At 38.5% G+C, this 26,055-nt stretch overlaps 1 pseudogene across 1 annotated transcript; it reads right to left on the bottom strand.

The window, feature by feature from the left end:
- Positions 1–13,418: 13,418 nt before the first annotated feature.
- Positions 13,419–18,043, bottom strand: LOC110287402 (claudin-34 pseudogene; annotated as a pseudogene). The gene is made up of 3 exons (XR_015047093.1): positions 17,935–18,043; positions 14,672–14,751; positions 13,419–14,073 (listed from the first exon to the last, which is right to left on the bottom strand). The product of XR_015047093.1 is annotated as a claudin-34 pseudogene (transcript).
- Positions 18,044–26,055: the final 8,012 nt, after the last annotated feature.

Genomic DNA, 26,055 nt, shown 5'->3' with positions numbered 1-26,055 from the left:
ATGTAGAAAAAAAAGGGAATATGATATGTTGTTTGGGTTTAGATTATACAAGTCAAATGATAGCAGGCAGTCACATGGAGAGGAAAAAAACTTTAATAAGTAAGACCACAGTACTAGGGAGATAAAACTATATGTAGGCTCAGGTCAGCATCTCAAAGAAAATGACAGAAGATAAGGACAATGAATTTTTGTTGTTGGTGGTGGTGGCTGTGGGTTTTGTTTGTTTGTTTGTTTTGTTCTGTTTTGTTTTTTTACTTTCTGAATCAGGACGTATGAAGATAGGTTGGCCAAGCCAAACTTTATGACACATGTTAGAAGCCCTCAGCAGTGTAAACATTTAGGTAATCAGAATTGTTAGAAAGGGAAAACAATCTTGGGGACCCATAGAAGAACTCACAAACAAAGAAAAAGTAGCTCAACAAAGCAATTTTTGGAGTAAAAACTTTGCATGAAGAACCAAACTTGTGGAGTCAGCATCACAAAAAACTAACTTTGATTTTTGTTCGAATGTGGGTGGTTATTTTGTCTTTGCCTCAATGAACAGTGTCTAACATTACAGTCTTTTCAGACCATCTAGTGGGAAATTGTGGGAGTATAAATTTGTACACCCATTGTGAAAATCAGTGTGGTAGTTACTGTCAAGCTAGGAAGAGCCCTATGCCATGATACAGCTACACTACACTTGAATGTATACTCAAGGGACTCTATATCATACTATAAAGAAACTTGCTCAACATTGTTTCTTGGTGTTCTATTCATAATATCTATTATTTGGAAATTGCTTAGTTGTCTGTCAATGAATGAAAAAGTAAAGAGAATGTGGGGCATTTACAAAATGAATTATTATTCAGATGTTAAAACACAAAATCATGAAATTTTCAGCTAAATGGGTGGAGCTAGAAATAAATCACCCCATTTGAGGTAAACAAGATCCAATAAGAAACACATGATATGTATTTGCTCATTTGCATGTGAATATTAGCTGTAAATTCTTCATTAAGAATGCTACAATCAGTCATGTGTGGTGACTCAAGCCCTTATTTCCAGCACTCTAGATGTAGAGGAAAGCAGATTTCTGAGTTCAAGTTCAATCTGGTCTACAGAGTAAGTTCCATGATAGCCAAGGCTACACAGATAAACTCTGTCTTAGAAAAAGAAGAAGCCTTCCAGTTTCCATCTGCATGCACCCTAGAGCTTATGCTATAGCCTCCTGCACCCCAATCATGGCCATAGAGAGCTTGTACATAGTAGCATTGACACACCCAAGCTCACAGGTGAAAAAAAAAACACTCCTTGGGGTCAAGCTTTCTCTGGGTGGGATTGGGGTGTTGAGGGGTGTTGCGGTAAATCTCCTCCCAAATATGCCCCAGCAATGAAAACACAACACAGTTAATATGAATGCACACTATGTGCTTAGAGTGGGCAGATCTACTGCTACACCACCATCTTCCATATCTATAAGACCCCTTAGAACTTGCAGTTTCTCCAGGCCATATGATTCTGCTCCACTTTTCTTTGTTTTCCTCTGTGAGAACTAAAAAGGGGCCGGGAGAAAGAATGGGGAGGGAGGATAGTCCACATCTGGCCAGAGTTCCACCTATGCTATGGGCAGAAAGACACCGGAGGGCTGCCAGATACTTTCTACCCAGCCCCACGTGGGCATCTAAGCCTCTGACCCACTCGACAGGAGGTGGACAAGGGGCAGTCCCTGAAACCAAAAGGAGCCCCGGGGTTCCACCCTGTAGCTTAGGGTTATGGAAGAGAGGGCTGAGGGAAGAGAGTTTCCCACACAAGCAAGAATGAGCACAGCAGACTTTGGTTGGAGCATAAGAAGGCCTTCCATTGGGAGATTAGAAACAGCTCATTAGGAGAAAGACTATCCCATCTTCGCAGCTCAGTGGGCCTTGATGAGCAGAGACTGTCTATGGTTTTCGAGCTTTATTATAGAAAGGCAGGGAGAAAGGAGAGAAAAGGTAGAGAGAGAGAGAGAGAGAGAGAGAGAGAGAGAGACAGGCCATGGCCAAGAGGAAACAAAGGGGAAAGGGAGAGAGAGAAGAAATGCTAGAGAGGAAGAGGGAGAGGAAGAGAGAACAAAGAGAGGAGAGGAGAGGAGAGGAGAGAGAGAGGTAAGAGTAAGAGATCAAGAGGAGTGAGAGGAGTGAGAGAGAGCAAGGAAGGGCAAAACAGCCCTTTTTATGGTATGCTTCTATTTTTTCTGTTGTTAGGTAACTGGGGAGGAGTTTAGCCTGAAGGTCAGAAGCTTGGGACATTGTCTATGTGACTTCTAACAATGCTTCTCTTGTGGGGACTGTGGGGGCAGTAACATAGGCAGGAGCCAGAGTTGCAGGAGCATGATAGAACTCCTTCCATCCCATGTAGGTAAATTATCAACACTGGGTCCCGGGATTCAACATCTCAGCTCGACTCGAGACCAGACTGTCTGTCCATAGCCCAATGCCTCACATTCCTCATCCTCTGCATCCTCGCCCTCTTTCATTTTTCATTATTCTCTCTCCCCACCTTCTTCTCCACCTTCCCTATTATCTGCCCAGTCATCAGCTCTCCTTTATTTTACAAATTAAGGTGGGAAGCAGGTTTACAGGAAATTACCTGAGTGCTGACTCATTCCTTGCTTGCAGCCACTCACAGGAGAATGGAATTAATATTAAATATAATTAGCCCCAAGGCTATCCACAACAGAGGGCTATATAGCACGGGGTCAACTCCTGGGTGTAAAAGGAAATCAGAAGGACCATGTTGCTGCCTACATGGTGGTTCCTACAACCAGTGGGTTCAACATGGATCCCCGAGAAGTGCTGACACATCCAAGCTCACAGGTTCACAGAAGGGATAAGCTATAGTTAGAGACAGCAAGGCCAAATAACACCAGAGATAAACAGATAGCAAGAGGCAAATGTAAGAGCATAAGCAATAGAAACCAATGCTGTCAGGCATCATCAGAACCCTGTTCTCCCAGGTGCTAGATACACAAAGGCAACTTGAAAGCAAGATTCTGATATAAGATCACATCACCTGATGATATAGGATGTTAAGAATGACATAAATGACTCCCTTAAAGAAATACTGGAGAACACAGGTAAACAGCTAGAACCCTTTAAAAAGGAAATACAAAAATCCCTTAAAGACTTATAGGAAAACACAATCAAACCATTGACGGAATTGAACAAAACCTTCCAGGATCTAAAAATGGAAGTAGAATCAATAAAGAAATTACAAAGGGAGACAACTCTGGAATGAGAAAAACCAGGAAAGAGATCAGGAGTCATAAATGCAAGCACTACCAACAGAATACAATAGATAGACAAGAGAATCTTGGGTGCAGAAGATACCATAGAAAACATTTACACAACAGTCAAAAGTGTAAAATGCAAAACGCTCCTAACACAAAATATCAAGAAAATCCAGGACACAATGAGAAAACCAAACCTAAAGATAATATGTATAGAAGAAAGCAAAGATTCCCAACTCAAGGGGCCAGTAACCATCTTCAACAAAATTACATAAAACTTTCCTAACCCAAAGAAAGAGAAGCCCATGAACATACAATAAGTCTACAGAACTCCAAATAGATTGGACCAGAAAAGAAATTCCTACCATCACATAATAATCAAAACAAAAAAATTTGCACAAAACAAAGAAAGAATATTAAAAGTAGTAAAGGAAAGAGGTCAAGTAACATATAAAGGCAGAGCTATCAGAATTACACCAGACTTCTCACCAGAGAAGATGTTATACAGACACTAAGAGAAAACAAATGCCAGCCTAGGCTACTATACCCAGCAAAACTCTCAATTACCATACATGGAGAAACCAAGATATTCTTTGACAAAAACAAATTTATGCAATATTATTCCACAAATCCAGCCCTAAAAAGGATAATAGATGGAAAACTCCAACACAAGGAGGGGAACCTCACCCTAGAAAAAGTAATCTTTCAACAAACCCAAAATAAACTTTGAACAAACCCAAAAGAAGATAGTCACACAAACATAATTCAACCTAAGAGCAAAATAACAGGAAGCAACTGAAAGACTCCTAGAGGAGCCCCTCGCTCAGGCCTCAGGACAATAGCGGACACCCAAGAACTCATGATAGACCGAGCTTGTTGCAAATCACATGAGGCTTTATTCGGGGAAAGCCAGAGCTCTGGGGACAACTCATATCCCACGCAGGGGTAGAGGTCCCAGTTTTTATAGGTCCTCAGTGGGGAAAGGAGAAGGGGGAGAAGGGGGATTTCCAGATCTAAACAATGTCTATTCTCAAGAAATGGGTATGGGAGGGGTACAAGGAAAGAGTCTGGTGCAGGTGTAGCAACTCAGGATTGGCCGGGCTGTGGTTGCTGGGGAGATTTTCTGACTCTTTCTCAGCAACCAATATTACAAACACCTGGCAATGGGCTTCATCAGTAGGCACACACATGGGTTCAAGGAATGGTCAAAACATTGGCAAACACACAGATTCAAGGAGTGGCCAGAGCATTGTGCACCTGTTTTTCTAAATCAGTGAAGCTAGTTGTGACATCTATCTTGCCAATTTCAGGGCTTCTGTGATCTTTTACATTCTGTCAGGATCTTTCAGCAACAACAATCACTATTCCCTAATCTCTCTTAACATCAATGGACTGAATTCCAAATTAAAAAGACATAGACTAACAGACTGGATATGAAAATAGGCCCCAGCATTTTGCTGCAAACAGGAAACACACCTCAGTGAAAAACACAGACACTATCACAAATAAAGAGCTGGAAAACAATTTTCCAAGCAAATGGTCCCAAGAAACAAGCTGGAGTAGCCATTCTAATATCAAATAAATTCAACTTTCAACAAAAAGAAGGATCATTCATACTCAAAGAAAAATCTACTAAGATGAACTCTCAATTCTGAACATCTTTGCTCCAAATGCAAGGGTATGCACATTCATAAAAGTAACTCTACTTAAGTCGAAAGCACACATTGTACCTCACACAATACAAGTGGGAGAATTCAACACCCCACTCTCATAAATGCATAGATCATGGAAACAGAAACTAAACAGAGACAGAGTGAAACTAACAGAAGTTGTGAACCAAATGGATTTAACAGATATCTATAGAACATTTTATCTTAAAACTTAAGGATATACCTTCTTCTCAGCACCTCATGGAACCATCTCAGAATTTGAACATATAATCAGTCACAACACAAACCTCAACAAATACAAGAAGAATGGAATAATCCCATACTTCCTATCAGATGAACACAGACTAAGGCTGCTCTTCAATAGCATCAAAAACAACAAAAAACCCATATTATCATGGAACCTGAACAATGTGGATCTCAATTAAAAACTTGGTCATAGAAAAAAATAAAGAAAGGAATTAAAGGACTTAGAATTTAATTAAAATTAAGGCACAGTGCACCCAAAGTTATGGGACACAATGAAAGCAGTGTTAAGAGGAAAGCTCAGCTCAGAATGCCTCCAAAAAGAAATTGGAAAGAGCATATACTAGCAGCTTGACAGCAATCCTGAAATTCTAGAACAACAACAAAACAGCAACAAAAAGCAAATACACCCAAGAGGAATAGCTGGTAAGAAAAAAAAAATCAAATTTAGGGCTGAAATCAACCAAGTAGAAACAAAAATAACTTTATAAAAAATTAACAAAACAAGGAGCTGGTTCCGTGAGAAAATCAACAAGATTTAACCAGACTGACCAAAGTGCACAGAAACAGTATCCAAATTAACGAAATCAGAAAAGACAAGTGTTAGAAACTGACCCATGGCTCACATGAAATGGGGTACACCTGGGAGGCAAGCCGGGGCTTAAAAGACAGGGGAAGGTCAAGAGAAATGGAGCTAAGTCAAGATTCCTGATCAAAGCTCAAATCTTTAATGGCAAATGCACTTATGGGGGGTGGTGGTAAAGGTCCATTCCTGTCAATTCATTCTTGGAGCCCAGCTGCAGGTGATGACATGCAGGATAGGGTATAATCTCCGGAATAGCTCAGTGGCCTCCCAGCAGGTAGCAGTATCTTGAAGGGGAACAGAGGCAGTGGCTGAACAATAGAATGATCTAGGGAGGAAGGCTCCACCCTAGGTAATCTCCTTAGTGGCAGCAAAGTCAAGGTCTGGCTCAGCCTGTGTCAGGCTGGGGGAGGTTACAGACAAGGAAGATATAACAGAAACCGAGAAAATTAAAAATAAAAATAAAAACCAATCAGATCCTACCAAAAAAGCCTATATTCAACAAAACTGGAACATCTGGATTAAATGGAAAGTTTTCTAGACAGATAACAAATTCCTAAATTAAATCAGGATCAGATAAACCATCTAAACAGTCCCATAATCCTTAAATAAATAGAAGCAGTCATTAAAATCTCCCAATCAAAGAAAGCCCAGAACCAGATTGGTTTAGTGCAGAATTCTATCAGACCTTCCAAGAAGACCTAAACTCAGTGCTCTTGAAACTATTCCACAAAGTAGAAACAGAAGGAACCCTACCGAACTCATTCCATGAAGCCACAGTTACACTGTGTATTCTCCTTTGGAGATGAAATAGTTTCTATCTAATTAGGTGACTGTCACAATTTCCTTTTATTTGAAGATTTCATAAGAGATGGTTTTTTTTTCTACTTCCATGATGTTTAATGTTTCAAATAGATTTTAAAAACTGGTTGAGTGCATATTACTTTTAGCTTCCAAAGATATCTTGTATATTTAAGAGGCATTTAACTATTATAAATTATTTTTATGACTTAAAAAGTCAATACTGAGTTGTGTATTTTAAAATAAATGTTATTAGTTTAATAAAAAATAAAAATTACTGAAAAGAAATAAATTTAAAAAATAAGAAGAAACAGCAATCATTGGTACTTAATACCTCTCAAAAACAATGTACTCAGTTCCTCAATAAAAAGGCATAGACTAACAGACTGGATACATAAACAGGAACCTGCATTTTGCTGCATACAATAAACATGCCTCAGTGACAAATACAGACACTATTTCACAGTAAAAGGCTTGAAAAGATTTTCCAAGGACATGGTCCCAAGAAACAAGCTGAAGTCGTCATTCTAACATTAATAATATCGGCTTTAAACCAAAAGTTATCAAAAAAGGTGATGAAGGACACTTCAAACTCATCAAAGGAAAAAAATCTATCAATATGAAGTCTCAATTCAGAACATCTATGCCTAAAATGCAAAGGCAACCACATTTGTTTAAAAAAAAATACTAAAATTCAAACTCCAAGTTTAACCTTATACAGTAATAGTGGGAGCCTTAAAGACCCCACTCTCACCAATGAACAGACCATGGAAACAGCAAATAAACAGAGACCCAGTGAAACTAACAAGTTTTGAACCAAATGGTTTTAAGAGATATCTACAGAACATGTCACCCTATAACAAAGAATATACTTTTCACAGCAGCTCATGGAGCCTTCACCAACACTGAACATATAATTTTTCACAAAACAAATCTCAGCAGATAAAAGAAGATTGAAATGGTCACATGCCTTCTCTCTGGTCACTAATGACTATAGTTGTACTTCAATAACAATAATAAACCAACAGAAAGCACACATACACATGGAAGCTGAACAACTATCTACTCAATGATAACTTAGTCAGGAAAGGAATAAAAAAGAAAATAAAGACTTTTTAGAAGTTAACAAAAATAAATGTGTTACATACTCAAACTTAGAGGACACAATGAAAGCATTGCTAACAGAAAAACTCATAGCTCTGAGTGATCATACATTAGTAACTTAACAGTACATCTCAAAGATTTAAAAGAAAAATAAGCAAATACACCCAAGAGGAGTAGATTGTAGGAAATAATCAATTTTGGGCTGAAATCGATGGAATAGAAACAAAGAGAACTATGGAAGCATGAAAGGTAGCCTGATTACATGTTGAGCTAAGGCTAGAAGCCCCAGAGACTGAAAGTGACAGTATACATTTCACCTGTTCCCGGACACCAGGGGTCTGTCACTAAGCCACAGCCCCTCATACATTTGTGGCCATCAGTCATATAAGGGCAACACGCCAAGCCCCTTCACATGTAAAGGACATGACCTATGGTCACATAGGCTCAAGAGAGATCTCCATTTTAATGAGGTACCTAAAGATCTGGAGGGCTTAGCCAATAAGCTTTCTTATCCAGACACTCCTCCTTGCAAAAGTTATTTAATCTCATACCCGCCCATCTAATATACTGTAGGAAGCTTCTCTGTGCTCCCTGCGGTGGCCAAGCCAAGCTCAAGCCCACCTCTTCAGTCAAGCCAAGGATTTTCCCCATGGGACCAGCTGAAACTGGCCCTCCTTTTCCCACATGGCTCCAGGCTAGATCCAGCCTGCCAGCCCACACTCCTTTCACAGGTCTTATGTGGCTTCCAAGGGCACCTGGAAGTAATAGAGACTGAGAACCAGATGGCCTGGCCTCCTTTCAGGCTTAGGAAACTCTGTACAAGCTCTAGCTGTCCCATGCCATAAACTGCGCCCCCCACCCACCCATGGAGCAGTGTGTCCTAGGGCTTCCCTAGGGCACTTCCCAAATCTACGCATTGACAGTCTAGGGTAAGCATTGTTAACTCCAGTGTCCTGCCTCCCCAAGAGGCCAAGCCCTGTGGTAGAGCAGAACAGGACCCATAAGCCTACCAAGAACTATACAAAGAATTAACAAACTCTTAACTGGTTCTTTGAGAAAATCAACAAAGTATAGAAACCCTTAGCCAAACTTACTATAGGGCACAGACAAAACTCAAAAAAAATCATCAGATCCTACTACAGAAGACTATAATCAAGAAAACTGTAAAATCTGGATGAAATGGACAATTTTCTAGACAGATACCAGGTATCAAAGTTAAATCAGGATCAGATTAACCATCTAAACAGTCCTGTAAACCTTAAAGAAATAGAAACAGTCTTTAAAATCTCCAAAAAAACCCAAACAAACAGGTCCAGGAACAGGTGGTTTTAATGAGGAATTCTATCATATCTTCAATAAAGACCTAATACCAATACTCTTCAAACTATTCCATAAAATAGAAACAGAAGGAACAAAGGAAAACTACCCAATTCATTTTATGAAGGCACAGTTACACTGATACCAAAACCACACAACAAACTAACTGTATTAGTCAGGGTTCTCTAGAGTCACAGAACTTATGGATAGTCTCTATATAGTAAAAGAATTTATTGATGACTTACAGTCGGCAGCCCTATTCCCAACAATGGTTCAGTTGCAGCTATGAATGGAAGTCCAAGGATCTAGCAGTTACTCAGTCTCACACGGCAAGCAGGCGAAGGAGCAAGAGCTAGACTCCCTTCTTCCAATATCCTTATATTGTCTCCAGCAGAAGGTGTAGCCCAGATTAAAAGTGTGTTCCACCACACCTTTAATCCCAGATGAAAGGTGTAGCCCAGATTAAATCTCCTTAAACTCGGAGATTTAATCTTCTGGAATCCATAGCCACTATGGCTCAAGATCTCCAAACCAAGATCCAGATAAGGATCTCTAAGCCTCCAGATGAGGATCACTGGTGAGCCTTCCAATTCTGGATTGTAGTTCATTCCAAATATAGTCAAGTTGACAACCAGGAATAGCCACTACACTAACAAAGCAGGAGAAATTCAGTCCAACTTTGCTTATGAATATCGATGTAAAAATACTCAATAAAATTATTTCAAACCGAATACAAGAACACATCAAAATGATCATTCACTGTGATCAAGTAGGCTTTATCCCAGAGGTGCAGGGATGGTTCAATATATGGAAAACCATCAATGTAATATACTATATAAACAAACTCATAAAACACACATGATCATATCATTAGTTGCTGAAAAAGCATTTGACAAAATACAACACCTCTTCATGTTAAAATACTTGGAATGATCAGGAATTCGAGGCCCATACCTAAACATAGTAAAAGCACTATACAGCAAATGAGTATCCAACATCAAACTAAATGGAGATAAACTTGAAGCAATCCCACTAAAATCAGGGACTAGACAAGACTACTTATTCTCTTCTGATGGTACTTTAAATTCTACCTAGAGCAGTTAGACAACCAAAGGAGGTCAAAGGGATACAAATTAGAAAGGAAGAAATCAAAATATCACCATTTATAGATGATATGGTCGTATATTTAGTGACCACTCAACTGAAATACTAAAGCTGATAAACATAATGGTTGGATATAAATTTAACTCAAACAAATCAGTAGCTTTCCTCTACTCGAAGGATAAACAGTCTGAGAAAGAAAATAGGGAAATGACACCCTTCAAAATAGTCACAAATAATATGAAATGTCTTGATGTGGTTCTAACCAAGCAAATGAAAAATCTGTATGACAAGAACTTCAAGTCTCTGAATAAAAAAAATCAAAGAAGATCTCAGGAGATGGAAAGATCTCCCATGCTCATTAATTGGCAGTATTAACATAGAAACAATGCTCATCTTACCAAAAGCAATCCACAGATTCAATGCAATCCCCTTCAAATTTGCAACTCAATTATTTTTGGAGATAGAAAAAAGCAATTCTCAAATTCATCTGGAATAACAAGAAAAAAAAAAAAACCAGGATAGCGAAAACTATTCTCAACAATAAGAGAACCCCTGGGAGAATCACCCGTCCTGACTTCAATCTGTACTACAGAATAATAGTGATAAAAAAAAAAGAAAAAAAAACTGTCATGGTATTGGTCCAAAGACATACAGGTAGAACAATGGAATGGAATTGAAAACCCAGAATTAAACCCACACACCTATTGTCACCTAACCTTTGACAAAGAAGCCAAAATGTCCAGTGGGAAAATATAGCAATTTCAAAAAATGGTGCTGGTTCGAGTGGGGGGTTGCCATGTAGACAATTCAAATTGATCTATTCTCATCTCCTTGTGCTAACCTCAATTCCAAATGTAACAAGATACACTGATTCTAAGAGAAGAGAAAGCAGGAAAGAGCTTTAATCACAATGGCACAGGGGGAAATTTCCTGAACATTGTATCCATAGCTCAGGCTGTAAGATCAACTACAGACAGATGGCATCTCTTGAAATTGAAAAGCTTTTCTAAGGCAAAGAACACTGTCAACAGGACAAATCAGCAACCTACAGATAGGGAAAAGATCTTTACTAACCCTATATCTGATAGAGGGCTAATATCCAATATATACAAACAACTCAACAAATTAGACTCCAAAGAACCAAATAACCCTATTAGAAATGGGGTACAGAGGTAAAAAAAAATCTCAAATGAGGAATCTCAAGTGTCCGAGAAGCACCTAAAAAATGTTCAACATCCTTAATCATCAGGGAAATGCAAATCAAAACAACCCTGAGATTTTCCCTCCCTACCAGTCATAATGGCTAAGATAAAAAACTCAGGTGATAGAAGATGCTGGAGAGGATGTGGAGAGAGAACACTCCTCTATTGCTGGTGGAATTGCAATCTGGGACAACCACTCTGGAAATCAGTCTGGCAGTTGCTCAGAAAATTGGATGCAGTAAATTGGACCTAAGGACATAGCTATACTACTCCTGGGCATATACCCAAAAGAAGTATATAACAAGGACACATGCTCCACTATGTTCATAGCAGCCTTATTTATAATAGCCAGAAGCTGGAAACAACCCAGATATCCTCAACCAAGGAATAGATACAGAAAATGTAAATTTTACACAATGAAGTACTACTCATCTATCAAAAACAATGACTGCATAAAATTCACCAGCAAATGGATGGAACAAGAAAATATCATCCTGATTGAGGTAACCCAGACAGAGAAGAACACGTGTGATATGGACTCACTGATAAGTACAAATTAGGGAAAAAACAAAAACAAAAACTTGGGATACCCATGATACAACTCACAGACCATATAAAGCTGAAAAAAAGGAAGACCAAAATGTAAATGCTTCAGTACTACTTTGAAGGGGGAACAAAATAAGCATGACAAGTAGAAGAAGGGAGAGACCTGGGAGGTAGAGCAGAGGGGGAAGAGAAACAGATCAGGGTCAGGTATGGGAGGAGAAGTACAGTGTCAGGAGATTGAATGGAGGTGTTTAGTAGTAGAGTATGGGGAAATGGTGGTAGCCACTTAGAAAGTCCTGGATGCTAGGAAAGCAAGAGGCTCCAATGATCCAAGGGGGATGAGATTAGCTGAAATACTCAGCCAAGTAGAGAGAGAACCTGTAGGGAGCATATCCAGAGGTTATGCATGGCCCCCAGTTCAGTGATGAGGGCACCCACCCATCTCAAAAATATTAACCCAGAATTGCTCCTGCCCTCCCCCCCAAATGCAGGGACAAAGAGTGAAGCAGAGACTGAAAGAAATGTCATCCAGAGACTGCTCCACCCAGGGATCCACCCTGTCTGTGGATATCAAACCCAGACACTATTGCTGATAGCAGGAAGCACTTGCTGACAGGAGCCTGATATAGCCTGTTATAGCTATGAAAAGCTTTGCCAGAGCCTGACCACTACAGATGAGGATGCTAGCAACCAACCATCTGACTGAGCACAGGGACTCCAATGGTGAAGTTAGGGGAAGAGCTGAAGGAGCTGAAGGGATTTGTAACCCCATAGGAAGAACAATATCAAACACCCTCCCAGAGCTCCCAGGGACTAAACCATCAACCACAGAGTACAACCACAGAGTAGGGACCTATGGCTCCAACTGCATATGTAGCAGAGGCCTGTCTTATCTGGCATCAGTGGGAGGGGAGGCGCTTGGTCCTGTGGAGGCTATATGTCCTAGTGTAGGGGAATGCTAAGTCAGTGCAGCAGGAGTTGGTAGGTGGGTGGGGAAGCACCCTCATAAAAACAGGGTGATGGGAGTTAGGATAGGAGGTTTGCAGAGGAGAAACCGGGAAGAGGGATAATATTTGAAATGTAAATAAATAAAATAACCAAGAAAAAAAGAAATGAAGAAGGCTACAATCTATAGAACCACAGAAATTATCTATATAGTAATTGTCTAGGGAGAAGGATGAATTTTCTGGAAATAGACTTAGAGTAGACAGACATGGATAGAGGGGGAAATGGTGATCAGTCCAGGTTCTGATTTGGCCTTCAATCCTAGAGCAATGTGAAAGGTTTATGTGCCCTGATACTCATTTCAATATGGATTAGGTTTTTTGATTTGCTATTGTTGACAGCAAGTAGGAAACCAATTCAATACTACCCATAAATAAGATTTTATTTAATAAAATCCCACAATCCAAATAATGCATTGAGGAAACACAACAGAAGAGAAAAAAAGATAAGAGAAAGTCAACAGGACTATTTTTTATTTTTGTCACAGGCCACAATTGGCATGCTTTTAAGTTCTTTGAAAATTTGTGTAGACATGTGAAAAATACTCATTATCTTTGTTGGCATTTCAAAAAATGTAAAATAGCAATTTACTTTTAAATTTTGGAACGGGGCATCTTGCCTATGGCTAAATTTGAAGAAAGGCAAATTGTGCCACTTAGTAGAAAGAAAACTGCAGATATAATTGCCAAAGCCATGGCACTTCCCATCTTCTGAGTGTCTGGCTGGAATGGAAAATTGAAAGATGGTGGGAAGGCAACCCTCCATTTGAGCATGATGGCTATGTAATTGAACAAAATAGGAAAGTAAAGAAAGCTGCTAGCAATGATGTTCAGTATGCCTGAAAGTCTGAATGGATTGCAGGTGGCATTCCTCTGTACTCTTCCCATACGCACATTCGAAAGAGCAATAATGGTGGTGATTTTCCCAAAAAGACCAAGAAAGCTAGAAACCAGCAGCAAGTGCTGGTTTACTCGAATATACAAAGGAATGGAGTCATCGTAGTTGTATTGGTAACATACTCTGGTGTTGCTGGAGTTGCTGTCAGTGTGGAAAACGCAGGCTCTCCACATGCCCACTAAAGCCACTGTAGGCTTGAGGACCACGGGATCTTCATAGTGCCACACTTGCCACTGAGGGAGGCCTGTGGATATGCAGCAGAGTAGCCAGGCCACAGTGGTCAAAGCAAAACCTCCCACTTGGTGATTGCACTTTTTCATTAACATGATGGTGACAGTGAATACTTGAGAACTGCAATGACATACAAGGTGAAGATGGTTACTTGGGAGAAGGACAGTATATTCAGGATTACATTACTAGGAGAAAAGTGTTATGTTTGAGAGTGAGCCTTGACCTGGAGGACTGATTCTATCAATATGGGGTGAGAGGAGTCTGAGAAGGCTCCTGAGGCAATATGTCCTAGCAGGCAGATAATCCAAATGATCTCTAAATTTTTTAATTCTGCATTTTACATGAACTTCTGGAAATCATGCTCCCTTTGCTTCCTAAGAGATATATTGAAAGGCATGAGCTTCTATATCTGATCACTGGCATGATATTTTTAGGGTCATCCATGGTTAGCAAGTGTGAGAAATTTGTCTTAGTGATGCGTCAAACATTGCCTGATCATTCATTATTCTTGGCCATTTGGATTAACTCTAACCTTTCCCTGTTAAGAACATCACCATATTAATGATCACTATAAATGCAACTTTGTGTTTATACATTGTAATGTTATTTCACTTGAGTTGGTACTAAGGTATTCAAATCGGGGGGGGGGATACAATGTCAAGTTCATATAGTTTGTATTTTGGAATTTATAGAACTGTTTTGCACCAATTTTACATACCCAGAAGCAAACCTGGAAGTTTTCAGCTTCTTTATAACCTTCTTCTCATTGGCTGTGTGCAATACAGCAGCACATCAATACTGAAAGACAGTAAATTAATTGAAACTCATAAAGTAATAGAAAATTAACTTATTATGGTATGTGCAATATAACACATTATATTTTATCTTAAAGCATATTTAAGCATGTTTACCGAGAATATTTAAAATATGTCAAATCCTATAAAAAAAAGTGTGAATATGGGTAATGCTCACCCTTAGCTATTTATAAAATACACAGAAAATATAAGTACATTTAGAGTTTGGTAGTTAGGTTGGATTTTCTACTTGAAACAATGTAAAACTGATCAGGGGAGAGGATCTCAATTGAGGACTTGTCTAAATTTGGTGGACCTATAGGATTATCTATCAGGGATATTTTGATGTTAACTGAATTAGGAAGAATTTCCTGGTGTGGGTAGCACCATAGCCTCAGAATGGGATTATGAGCTGTACATGAGAGTTGACCAAGGTTGTCTGGATTCCAAAAGTAGTCTATGTATGCATGATTTTTGCTAAGGTTTGTTTGCCAGATTTAAGAAAAAAAAAAAAACCATGAAATAAGCCTGAACACCCTCAAAAATCATTCTGGAGTCCAGAATGTATCTGAAGTTGTGATACTCTTGTTTCTGCTGGCACCTGGAAGCTATGATATACTTATAAGAATAGTCACTTAGAAGAAAATGAATATTAATACTTGATATAAATTCATGAGCTGCCTGTGCTCTCCAGCATTTGGTAAGGTAAAGGAATACAGACTATTTCATTAGAAAAAAAAACTCCAGTCAGAGAAGTCATTTTAACTGACAACAGTTTAAAAAATCATGCTGTGTTTCCCTGGGCCAGTCCTTCTACTTAGAACCCTAAATGAATCAAAAGCTCCTTGTATGCACTGGTACAATTAGAAAGTTACGAATGCAGTTATACAATTTCAATATACAATGCAGTATACAATGCAATTGTATATACAATTTACAATACAATTGTATATACAATATACAATACAATTGTATATTGCAACTGAAATTGCAATATACAATTTCAGTATACAATGCAGTTATACAATTGGTAGCAGAAAGGTCAGTCCTGTGCTTGTGATGGAGATTAGAAGAGCCAGAAGTACTCAGAACACAAAAGATAAAGTATGATGAGCTCTATGTCAAGAGATATGGAGTTCACAAACATGCCTTTCACAAGTATCACACTTCTAAAACAGACAAAAATCTATAGAGGGCAGAGTTAGACAAATAAAAATGTAAAAATTAAAAATTCAAGTATGACTTCTAATAAGCACATTTTCACACAATATTGTTTTGGGTTATTTTTTTTAAAAAAAACATGATGCAGTTGAACTATCATAAATCAGATTTCTATTAGCTACCTTCTAATTATGACTTAAAACTTAAGAGGAGTATGAACTATTTGATATTTGTCACATTTTCAGATATTTTATACTACAGACTTTAATTCCTTGCTTTTCAGGCATGAAAAAGTAGAATATCTCTGTAATGGGAGCAGGTAGCAATGACTACTGACCTCATAGTAGAGAAAAATAAAAGATAGAGTAGAGACTAAGGATGGGGTAAAATCCTGAGAGGCTCACCCCTTGTTTTCTGCTTCCTTCAGGTACATACTACCTCTTTAAATTCTGGTTTAAAATGGAATAAATGGAGTGGTGCCTCAGTGTAAGTCTTCATTCAGTTAAACTTCCAATTTTTTAAAAGAAATTAAATGCAAGCTTAAGCAGCAATGAAAACCATCACACCAACAACTGAAAGCATATGCAAATGTAACCAAAGGGCCCAGGATTCAGTCCTAGCAAGGAGAATAACTCAGCAGCATCAATCATATGGTTTTAGACTTAGAGTCAAGATAGGTAAGGAAAGTGTTTGTGGGGTCACCCACTATGTTCAACGAAAGACACCAGGGCATGTTATATAACTAGGAAGTTCCTGCATGTAAACTAAGAGGATGCACACATTTTGTGAAGCTGTGAAAGTAAAGCCTGTCAGGCAATACAGGCCCCAAAATGTTAGGCATACAAGACTCATGGAATACCTCCCAAGAGGAGCTAACAGAAAAGGTATGGAACAAACCTATGAGAAAAGATGTATATTGCCATCAGGAAAGAGTCATCTTTATCCTTTACCACCAGACACAGAAAGACATGATTTAAATTTTTTCTGCCAGGTTTTTTTTGGTCTTTTATTTGTCAAGTAGTTCCTCCCTATATCTGTTTTCTTCTGATTTGAAATGGTAATATATATTCTGTGCCATTGCATATTTGAAGTATGTGATTTGCTTTTTTATTTTACATGGTATTTCTGTTAAGAGATTTGAGTATCAAGAGAGACTATAGACTTTGAAACAGTGTTGAGACTGTGATGGACAATAAGAACTTTTTAACCTGAATGGACATTTTACATTATGATAGTGCTACAAATCCTAGGAAAGCTAAGTCACAGAATGCTGTGGTTTGGAAGAGAATTACCTTTAAAAATTCATATGTATGAATGAAGGATTTGTTTCTAGTTAGTGTAGTAACTTGGGAAGGATAGTTGCCTTGTTGAAGGCAATATGTCACTGTGATGAGCTTTGATGTTTTTTAAAAAGTTCATATATTGCATAGTCTCTGTCTCTCTGTCTCTGTCTCTGTCTCTGTCTCTGTCTCTGTCTCTGTCTCTGTCTCTCTCTCTCTCTCTCTCTCTCTCTCTCTCTCTCTCTCTCAGTATATGTGTGTGTGTGCCTCTTTCTGCTTGCCATTGTGGATCAGATGTGAATTCTCAGCCACAGATTCATTACTTCCTGACATTATATCATGAACTAACCAAACTGCAAGCAAGCCTCTAATTAAATGCTTACATTCATAAGAGTTATCTTGGCTATGATGTCTTCACAGTAATACAACAGTAAATAAGATAGAAAGTATCTCAAATATCATAGGATTCTACTAAGAAGTCCCTGGGGGGTTTAACTCCACCAAGCTAAAACCCATACTGTTGGTTGCTAGGGACCAGAGCAAGGAAAAATAAGAAATGGCATTCACTAAGAATAGAATTTAGTTAGAAAAGATTGAAAGTTGTGATGTTTTATAACAAAACAATGAATGTTCTTCCCACTGTGAAATTTTACACTTAAAATTGTTAATGGTGAATTTTGATATGAATAAATTTTTAACCTCATTATTCAGAGTAAACAATAAAGATGGACAGAAGGTCTACTAACCAGAGATACTGTCTTCAAGTGATTTGTTGGTAGCTGATGTGACAAAGCATTCAGTATATTATACCAGTGGAGCTAACAAGGAAACAGCAACCCTCACTTGTCTGTTGAGTCTCCTTGTTGGCTTATGAGCTACTATTACTGACCTACTTCACAGTTCCAAGAACTCCACTGACTCATCAGATTCTAATCCTTGCTGACATCACCTAGCTATGTTCTTTCATTAATGTTTATAAATACTATTGAATCTATGGGGTAGACTGAGGTATTGTGTGTGCTTTTTGTTGAAATGTACTTTCGTTTCAACATTTGCAGTATTTGGTGGATTTACTAGTGGGGTTTCCTACTAATGGTCATTATACACCTGATTGATTCAGACTTGTCCACAGCTGCTTTCCTTTTACTCCCTTTTTGAAGAGTGATATCTATCCCCTGTGTAGTATTTTAGAAAATGTATTACAATGTATAGATGTATTGTATGTTGGAAATATGTGGCTTGCTTTTTGTATTTGCATGGGATTAGTTAGGAGGTTGCCTTGAGTATCAGGAGAGGCTGTAGATTTTCAGACTGTGAAGGACTACAGGGACTGTGGAAGCTTGATGCATTTGGCTTTATGATATCACTACAAACTTCATGGGGATCAGGGAATGGAGTATAGTGGTGTGAATGAGAATAGCCTCTATAGATTCATGTATAGAAATGCTTGCCCCAGCTAGTGGTGTAACAGATGTGGCATCAACATGCAAGGAAAGAAAGTGGTTAATTAACATGGATGTATAAAAAGATCCATGTGAATTGTACAGCCAATGAGATTATAGGTGCAGTGGAAGGTGAAAACTCCTAAAACACACTTACAAAATAAAATGAGTAAACAATTGTAGTTTATGACAGAGACTATTTTTAGAGAAATTCTGTACAACATTGAAATATACTTGAAAATGATTTCCTATATTGCTTATATTATTCCTATATGTGTCAATAAATAGGAATGCATAGGAATATATATTGACACATATTCAAAATGTGTCATTGTTGGGCTGGAGAGATGCCTTACAGATTAGGAGCATTTGCCTCTCTTCTATAGGATGCAATTTTAATTCAAAACACTCATGTTAACAAGGCTCACAGCTACCTATAATTCCTACTTCAGGATACTCAAATCTATTCTATGGTCTCTGAAGGCATGTCCACATAAATGGCATACACTCTCATCAACACAAATACATACAAATAAATTTAAACATTTAGTGGCTAGAGAAATAATTTTTTAGGGGTTAATAGCATTAGTTTTTCTTCCCTAGTATCTGGTTTCAATTCCTAACACTCACATGGCATCCCACAAATAACTGCATCTCCATTTCAAGGGAATTGAATGTCCTGCTTTGGCCATCAGTGGCATCTGAAGAAAGTGGCACATAGATATGGATATAATTAACACATCAATACACATAAATATATTTTAAAATGTTAATCTTTTAAAATTCATATTAATATAATCCTGTTTTAGCTTTAGAAAAATGAATGTAGAAAATGATGTAAGAGCTGACAGGAAGTAATGGATTCAATACAAATATGTTGTCTATATCTTTGTTCCTGAATTTTGAGAGTCTCATTATTACAGCTTGAGGCTGTGATATTTCTTGCTCAACTAGAGAGGGCTATAAATTTAAACATGTGTATCCCTGCCATTCTTGCCTGTTATAATCTAACATTTTATTGTGAGATTAATAACTGTGTTGTTTATTTTTTAATGTTCTGCAATATATTGTCCAATATTCTAGTTATGAATAGTGGGTAGCATTAAGAATAAAAAACAGCATGGACACATGAATTTTTATCCCATATTCACAATATTATATACCAAGGACTGGCCTTAACTTGGAAATGGGTTCTGAGAAAAAAGGATATTTGAGAGCTGTGAAACAAATGACTCTAATTCAAATCATGGGTCTAAGCTGACAGCTTATATTTTGCTTGAGACAGCTTTCCAGATTGCACTGAGTTTCTGTGTTCTGTTTGAGACAGTTCTCCAAGCAGTAGTTTCTTGATATTTTAAAATCTCTCTGTATAGCTCATCTCTGTTGTAGACTGCTTTTTGTATGTTTGGTTCCTCAAGAGTACCTGTACTTAGGTGTGGTCAGGTGAACTTTTTCCTTTTTTTATTAGATATTTTCTTTATTTGCATTTCAAATGTAATCCACATTCCTAGTTTCCCCTACAACAATTCCTTATTCACTCCCCCTCCTCCTGCTCCACAACCAACCCACTCCCAGTCCCAGTCCCAGCATTCCCCTCTATACTGGGACATAGAACCATCACAGGACCTAGGGCCTCTCCTCCCACTGATGTCCTACTAGGCCATCCTCAGCTACATATGTAGCTCATACATCCTCAGCCAGAGCCACATGTCCCACTATGTGTTTTCTTTGGTGGTTTAGTTCCAAGGAGCTCTGGTGGTAGTGACTAGTTCCTATTGATGTTCCTCCTATGGCGCTTTAGACCCCTTCAGCTCCTTGGGTACTTTCTCTAGGTCCTTCATTGGGGACCTTATGCTCCATCCAATTGATGATTGTGAGAATCCATTTCTGTACTTGCCAGGCACTGACAAAGACCCTCAGGAAACAGCAATATCAGGCTCTTGTCAGCAGGTACTTGTTGGCATCTGCCATAGTGTCTGGGGTTTGTGGATGTTTAGGGGATGGATCCCAAAGTGGGGCAGTCTCAAGATGGTCATTCCTTCAGTCTTTAATCCGAAATTTGTCTCTTTAACTCCTTCCATGGGTATTTTGTTCCCCCTTCTAAGAAGGATTCTGAAGTTCTGGGCTAATATCTACTTATCATTGAGTTCATATCATGTGTGTTCTTTAGTGATTGGGTTACCTCACTCAAGATGATATCCTCCAGAAACATCCATTTGTCTAAGAATTTCATAAACTCATTGATTTTTTAATAGCTGAGTGGTAGTCCATCGTATAAATGTACCACATATTCTGTACCCATTACTCTCTTGAGGGACATCTGGGTTCTTTCCAGCTTCTGGCTATTATAAATAAGGCTGCTATGAGCATAGGGGAGCATGTGTCCTTATTAAAATTTGGAATTTCTTCTGGGTATATGCCCAGGAAATGTATTGCAGGATCTTAGGTAGTACTATGTCCAAGTTTCTGAGGAACTGCCAGACTGATTTTCAGAGTGGTTGTCCCAGCTTGCAGTACCCCCTGCAATGGAGGAGTATTCCTCTTTCTCCACATCCTTGCCAGCATCATGCCACTTGAGTTTTTTATCTTAGCCATTCTGACTGGTGTGAGGTAGAATCTCAGGGTTGTTTTCATTTACATTTCGAATCTCAGGGTTGTTTTCATTTACATTAAACTGAAGATTAAGGATGTTAAACTTTTCTTATGTGCTTCTCAGTCATTCAGAATTACTCAGTTGAGAAATCTTTGTGTAGCTCTGTACCCCATTTTTAATAGTGTTATTTGGTTTTCTGGAGTCCATCTTTTTGAGATATATTAATATATATATATTAATATATATATATATATATTAATATAGGTCTCCTATCGAATTTGGGATTGGTAAAGATCTTTTCCCAATCTGTTGGTTGCCTTTTGGTTTATTGACAGTGTCCTTTGCCTTACTTTGCAATTTTATGAGGTCCCATTTGTCGATTCTTGATCTTATAGCACAAGCCACTGGTGTTTTGTTCAGGATTTTTTCCCCTGTGCCCATATCTTTGAGGCTCTTCCTCAATTTCTGCTCTATAAGATTCAGTGTCTCTTGTTTTATGTGGAGTTCTTTGGTCCACTTAGACTTGAGATTTGTACAAGGAGATAAGAATGTATCCATTTGCATTCTTCTACACGCTAACCACCAGTTGACCTAGCACCATTTGTTGAAGATGATGTCTTCTTTCCACTGGACAGTTTTAGCTCTTTTGTCAAAGATCAAATGACCATAGGTGTGTGAGTTCATTTCTAGGTCTTCAATTCTATTCCATTGATCAAACTGTCTGACACTGTACCAGTAATATGAAGTTTTTATCACAATTTATCTGTAGTACAGCTTGAAGTCAAGCATGGTCATTCCCACCAGACATTCTTTTATTGTTGAGATTAGTTTTTGCTACCCAGGTTTTTTGTTATTCTAGATGAATAGTACGATATTGAATAGGTAAGCAGAGAGGGGGCAGCCTTGTCTAGTCCCTGATTTTAGTGGGATTGTTTCTAGTTTATGACAATTTATTTTTTTATTTTTTTTTAATTTTTAATATTTTTTATTACATATTTTCCTCAATTACATTTCCAATGCTATCCCAAAAGTCCCCCATAGCGCCTCCCACTTCCCTACCCACCCATTCCCATTCTTTTGGCCCTGGCATTCCCCTATATTGGGGCATATAAGGTTTGCAAGTCCAATGGGCCTCTCTTTCCAGTGATGGCCGACTAGGCCATCTTTCGATACATATGCAGCTAGAGACAAGAGCTCCGGGGTACTGGTTAGTTCATCATGTTGTTCCAACTATAGGGTTGCAGATCCCTTTAGCTCCTTGGGTACTTTCTCTAGCTTCTCCATTGGGAGCCCTGTGATACATCCAATAGCTGACTGTGAGCATCCACTCCTGTGTTTGCTAGGCCCCGGCATCACCTCACAAGAGACAGCTATATTTGTGTCCTTTCAACAAAATCTTGCCAGTGTATGCAATGGTGTCAGCATTTAGAAGCTGATTATGGGATGGATCCCTGGATATGGCAGTCTCTAAATGGTCCATCCTTTCATCACAGCTACGAACTTTGTCTCTGTAACTCTTTTTATGGGTGTTTTGTTCCCAATTCTAAGAAGGGGCACAGTGTCCACACTATGGTCTTCATTCTTCTTGAGTTTCATGCGTTTAGCAAATTGTATCTTATATCTTGGGTATCCTAAGTTTTGGGCTAATATCCACTTATCAGTGAATACATATTGTGTGAGTTCCTTTGTGATTGTGTTACCTCACTCAAGATGATGCCCTCCAGGTCCATCCATTTGGCTAGGAATTTCATAAATTCATTCTTTTTAATAGCTGAGTAGTACTCCATTGTGTAAATGTACCATAATTTCTGTATCCATTCCTCTGTTGAGGGACATCTGGGTTCTTTCCAGCTTCTGGCTATTATAAATAGGGCTGCTATGAACATAGTGGAGCATATGTCCCTCATACCGGTTGGGACATCTTCTGTATATATGCCCAGGAGAGGTATTGCTGGATCCTCCGGTAGTACTATGTCCAATTTTCTGAGGAACCGCCAGACTGATTTCAAGAGTGGTTGTACAAGCTTGCAATCCCACCAACAATGAAGGAGTGTTCCTCTTTCTCCACATCCTCGCCAGCATCTGCTGTCACCTGAATTTTTGATCTTAGCCATTCTGACTGGTGTGAGGTGGAATCTCAGGGTTGTTTTGATTTGCATTTCCCTGATGATTAAGGATGTTGAACATTTTTTCAGGTGCTTCTCTGCAATTCGGTATTCCTCAGGTGAGAATTATTTGTTCAGTTCTGAGCCCCATTTTTTAATGGGGTTATTTGACTTTCTGGAGTCCACCTTCTTGAGTTCTTTACCTATATTGGATATTAGTCCCTTATCTGATTTTGGATAGGTAAAGATCCTTTCCCAATCTGTTGGTGGTTTTTTTGTCTTATTGATGGTGTCTTTTGCTTTGCAGAAGCTTTGCAGTTTCATGAGGTCCCACTTGTCAATTCTCGATCTTACAGTACAAGCCATTGCTGTTCTATTCAAGAATTTTTCCCCTGTGCCCATATCTTCAAGGCTTTTCCCCACTTTCTCCTCTATAAGTTTCAGTGTCTCTGGTTTTATGTGAAGTTCCTTGATCCACTTAGACTTGACCTTAGTACAAGGAGATAGGAATGGATCGATTCGCATTCTTCTACATGTTAACAACCAGTTGTGCCAGCACCATTTGTTGAAAATGCTGTCTTTCTTCCACTGGATGTGTTTAGCTCCCTTGTTGAAGATCAAGTGACCGTAGGTGTGTGGGTTCATTTCTGGGTCTTCAATTCTATTCCATTGGTCTATTTGTCTGTCACTATACCAGTACCATGCAGTTTTTATCACAATTGCTCTGTAGTAAAATTTTAGGTTAGGCATGGTGATTCCACCAGAGGTTCTTTTATCCTTGAGAAGAGTTTTTGCTATCCTAGGTTTTTTGTTATTCCAGATGAATTTGCAGATTGCACTTTCTAATTCGTTGAAGAATTGAATTGGAATTTTGATGGGGATTGCACTGACTCTGTAGATTGCTTTTGGCAAGACAGCCATTGTTACAATGTTGATCCTGCCAATCCATGAGCATGGGAGATCTTTCCATCTTCTGAGATCTTCTATAATTTCTTTCTTCAGAGACATGAAGTTTGTTTTTTTTTAATTTTTAATATTTTTATTACATATTTTCCTCAACACATTTCCAATGCTATCACTTATATATATACTATCATATCATCTGCAAAAAGTGATATTTTGACTTCATCTTTTCCAATTTGTATCCCTTTGATCTCCTTTTGTTGTCGAATTGCTCTGGCTAGGACTTCAAGTACAATGTTGAATAGGTATGGAGAAAGTGGACAGCCTTGTCTAGTCCCTGATTTTAGAGGGATTGCTTCAAGCTTCTCACCATTTACTTTGATGTTGGCTACTGGTTTGCTGTAGATTGCTTTTATCATGTTTAGGTATGGGCCTTGAATTCCTGATCTTTCCAAGACTTTTATCATGAATGGGTGTTGGATCTTGTCAAATGCTTTTTCCGCTTCTAACGAGATGACCATGTGGTTTTTGTCTTTGAGTTTGTTTATATACTGGATTACGTTGATGGATTTCCGTATATTGAACCATCCCTGCATCTCTGGGATGAAACCTACTTGGTCAGGATGGATGATTGTTTTGATGTGTTCTTGGATTCAGTTAGCAAGAACTTTATTGAGGATTTTTGCATCAATATTCATAAGGGATATTGGTCTGAAGTTTTCTATCTTTGTTGGGTCTTTTTGTGGTTTAGGTATCAGAGTAATTGTGGCTTCATAGAATGAGTTGGGTAGAGTACCTTCTGTTTCTATTTTGTGGAATAGTTTGTGAAGAACTGGGATTAGATCTTCTTTGAAGGTCTGATAGTACTCTGCACTAAACCCATCTGGTCCTGGGCTTTTTTTGGTTGGGAGACTATTAATGACTGCTTCTATTTCTTTGGGGAATATAGGGCTGTTTAGATCATTAACCTGATCTTGATTCAACTTTGGTACCTGGTATCTGTCTAGGAACTTCTCCACTTCATCCAGGTTCTCCAGTTTTGTTGAGTATAGCCTTTGGTAGAAGGATCTGATGGTGTTTTGGATGTTTTCAGGATCTGTTGTTATGTCTCCTTTTTCATTTCTGATTTTGTTAATTAGGATGCTTTCCCTGTGCCCTCTAGTGAGTCTGGCTAAGGGTTTATCTATCTTGTTGATTTTCTCAAAGAACCAGCTCCTTGATTGGTTGATTCTTTGAACAGTTCTTCTTGTTTCCACTTGGTTGATTTTGCCCCTGAGTTTGATTATTTCCTGCCGTCTACTCCTCTTGGGTGAATTTGCTTCCTTTTGTTCTAGTGCTTTTAGGTGTGTTGTCAAGCTGCTAATGTGTGCTCTCTCTAGTTTCTTTTTGGAGGCACTCAGAGCTATGAGTTTTCCTCTTAGAAATGCTTTCATTGCGTCCCATAAGTTTGGGTATGTTGTGGCTTCATTTTCATTGAACTCTAAAAAGTCCTTAATTTCTTTCTTTATTCCTTCCATGACCAAGGTATCAATTGGAAGAGTGTTGTTCATTTTCCACGTGAATGTTGGCTTTCTATTATTTATTTTGTTATTGTAGATCAGCCTTAGTCCATGGTGATCTGATAGGATGCATGGGACAATTTCAATATTTTTGTATCTGTTGAGGCCTGTTTTGTGACCAATTATGTGGTCAATTTTGGAGAAGGTACCATGAGGTGCTGAGAAGAAGGTATATCCTTTTGTTTTAGGATAGAATGTTCTGTAGATATCTGCCAGATCCATTTGCTTCAAAACTTCTGTTAGTTTCACTGTGTCCCTGTTTAGT

Source organism: Mus caroli, unplaced genomic scaffold (genome assembly GCF_978045245.1).
Source record: "Mus caroli unplaced genomic scaffold, Mus_caroli_1 scaffold_5, whole genome shotgun sequence".
Lineage (NCBI taxonomy): Eukaryota > Metazoa > Chordata > Mammalia > Rodentia > Muridae > Mus > Mus caroli.
The sequence above is the reverse complement of the archived record's forward strand: the minus strand, read 5'-3'. Positions and strand labels throughout refer to the sequence as shown.